The sequence below is a fragment of the Eriocheir sinensis genome, unplaced genomic scaffold, assembly GCF_024679095.1.
Source record: "Eriocheir sinensis breed Jianghai 21 unplaced genomic scaffold, ASM2467909v1 Scaffold192, whole genome shotgun sequence".
NCBI classification, from domain to species: domain Eukaryota; kingdom Metazoa; phylum Arthropoda; class Malacostraca; order Decapoda; family Varunidae; genus Eriocheir; species Eriocheir sinensis.
This window is the reverse complement of record NW_026111317.1, coordinates 253161-256306: the sequence shown is the minus strand read 5'-3', so window position 1 is coordinate 256306 and position 3146 is coordinate 253161. Positions and strand designations below refer to the sequence as shown.

General features: G+C 46.1%; 1 long non-coding RNA gene across 1 annotated transcript; it reads left to right on the top strand.

The window, feature by feature from the left end:
* The first annotated feature begins 1135 nt into the window (after positions 1-1135).
* LOC126990709 (uncharacterized) lies at positions 1136-2235 on the top strand. Its single transcript, XR_007744664.1, has 3 exons — positions 1136-1256; positions 1679-1826; positions 1981-2235. It is a non-coding gene; the product is annotated as an uncharacterized LOC126990709 (long non-coding RNA).
* Positions 2236-3146: the final 911 nt, after the last annotated feature.

The window sequence follows — 3146 nt, the reverse complement described above, 5'->3', positions numbered from 1 at the left end:
AGACGATTCGAGACCAAGCCAGGCAGGCGAAAATCGCGGCGGGCGTTTTAAGTGGGATAATCCAACGACGGAAGAGAGCCCTGAGTGACACGGATAACGAAAGTTTTGCGCCTAACTGGATCTCTCGCCTAGTCGAGAGGGATGTTATCTTTATCACCAGGGTCTTCAGATCTCGGTGGTGGGGGAGGTACAGGTACACGATGAGTGTGTCCTCCCTCATACTCTTGGTGTCCACCATCACGCAAGTGTACCTGGACAGGCAAGGTATGGGGGATATCGGCGACACCTCGACTTACCTGGATTTCTACTGGCTCCTGTACGACGTACTTAATGAGGTCAAAGAGTTTGCGGACTTGAATTGCTATTACCCCACCTATTGGCCCGCCGCGTTGCTCGCCCCCGACCACTGCAATCCCTACCGCCTGGTGGAGGAGACCCGCCGTGCCTTGGAAAACAGAGGTGGTGAAATTCTGACAGAATTTAGGTCATTTACTAAATCTGGGGATTTGGTGTTGAGGATAAAAAATATCGTGCTTGAGAGACTTTAAGAAATGACCTCTTTGTTAGTGTCTTCCTAACATTATTTTTTATCTGCGGCAACTAAGTCTCCTGGAAAGTGACGCCTGAATTGTGTTTAAACTTCCTGCCTCGGGATTTCCAAGGCTTGCGTGCGGTGTTCCCTCCACCAGGCGGATGGGATGATGGGATCCAAACCCGTTGCTGACTCCACAGGTAAGAATATTTTACTGTATACTATCTTTGCGTGTTACAGCGGTGCGCGTGTTACAGCGGTGCATATTAGTTTAGTCCATGATTTTGTTATGTCCCTTTGAACTTGCCATTGCTCATTGCGTTTATCCCTCTCCTGATTGTTATTCCAGAGTGGAAGGAACTGCCTGCACCTCCTTTGTTTATGAGGTAACGTTAGGTGAAGAAATTTAAGCCATTTCTGCCATCCGTGTAAGAATCTTAACTGTACAATCTTTGCTTGCATATTACAGCATTAATATTAGTGGATTCGTACACATGGGATGTTAGTGGATTCGTCCACATGGGATGTTCTCAATATGCTGTATCATTAGTCCCTTTGAAAAGACTGTTGCTCATTGGGATTCTCTCCCTAATGTTTATTCAGGGGTGTGAGGACTGACCTGAAGGACCTTCCCTCCATGATGGTCACGGTGGAACCCATCCTGATAACACGGATGCTCCTCCCCAGGCTGGCTTGGGCAACGAAAGCCACTGCCCCGCCACGGGTAGGAATGTTTTACTGTACCATCCTTGCTTGCGTGTTACAGCAGTGTATATTATCGGCTTCGTCCACATTTTCATTGTCCACATTTTCATTCTGTATCATTAATAACTTTATCATTAATAACTATTAATAACTTTGAATTGGTAATGGCTCATTAGGTTTATCCCTTCCCTAACTGTTATTCAGGAGTGAGGAACTCGCCTGAATATCCCCTTCCGGCCTTGCTGTAACGAAAGCCATTGCGATGGAGCCGTTGATCCATCACGAGTATGGATATTTTACTTGGATATCTTTGCTCGAGTATTACAGCAGTATCTATATATATCTCTATCTACGGCGGCGTCCACATGTTCTCTATATGCTATGATTACTCTCAAACGACTATTACGTATTGGGTTTATCCCTTTCCAAATTCCTCTTCAGGAGTGAGAGGAACTGACCTGAACATCGCCTTCCTGCTTGCTGTAGGGAAAGCCTCTGCTGCTGGCCCTGCTGGAGAAAGTCTACCGTCTACGTCATTGTGCACCAGTACCCAAGACGGCCAGGCAGCTGGGAGCACAAGCCACCACAGGTAAGAAATCTTTACTGTATTTTTGCCTTTAATATTACAGCGATGTATTTGGTAAGTTTCCTCCAAATCTTTGTTCCCTATACACTATTTCATTAGTCTCTGAAACGAGAACTGCTCATCGGTTTGTGTTGTTCATTTCCTAATTGTTACTCAGTGTGAAAGGAAGTCTGCACCCACGCGGTCATTCTCCAAAATGGCGCATCGAGTCGGTTGTTCCCTGAATCCCCTGCAAAGCCTTCTCTCTGTGATGGCCACGGTGGAATCTAACATGATGGCACAGCCGCTGGCGAGTGTTGGAGTCTGACTACTCTGTACAAGGTTGTGCACAACTATAGCGACGGAATGGATCACATTATACACTTGGGTGCCGATGAACACTGCTATTACCCGACATACTGGCCCGTCTCGTTGCTCGCCCCACTGCCTTCGATAGAGCCTTTGCTGCCACCAGGTAATATTTTTTTTTAATATTCTGGTATCAATTTTTATCCTTCTCTTGCATATTAGAGCATTATTGTACGCATATTAGAGCATTATTGTCCACATGTGAATGTCCTCAATTTAAGTATGCTAGTCCTTTCTCTCAAGTTATTAATGAATTTTTCCATTTTCCGGCTGTCTCTTTGATTTTTTCATTCCCCTTGTTGTCCACAGGGGTGGGTGGAGCCTGGCCTGGACCTCCCCTTCATGATCGTGCTGGAGAAAGTCTACCTCCCCTTAATGATCCTCCTGGAGAAAGTCTACCTTCCCTTCCTGGTGAATTCAGTTTGAACTTCAACCCCTGCGTATTCTAGGGCCCGGCGGTGACCGTCTTTAGATCAGTGACATGCCCGAGTTCAGTTTGAACTTCATCTCCTGCGTATTCTAAGGCCCGGCAGTGACAGTCTTTAGATTCAGTGACATGTCTGAGTTCAGTTTGAACTTCATCTCCTGCGTTTTCTAAGGAATAGCGGTGACCGTCTTTAGATTCAGTGACATGTCTGAGTTCAGTTTGAACTTCACACCCTGCGTCTTCAAAGGCCCGGCGGTGACCGTCTTTAGATTCAGTGACATGTCTGAGTTCAGTTTGAACTTCATCCCCTGCGGTGACAGTCTTTAGATTCAGTGACATGTCTGAGTTCAGTTTGAACTTCACACCCTGCGTCTTCAAAGGCCCGGCGGTGACCATCTTTAGATTAAGAGACCTACCTGAAACCTGTTTGAAAATCATCCCCTACGTTGGATAAAACCCTTTGACCTCAATAAGTATGTCATGAGCTAGCCAGTAGTAATTCGGTGAAATCCCTTTGACCTCAATAAGTATGTCATGAGCTAGCCAGT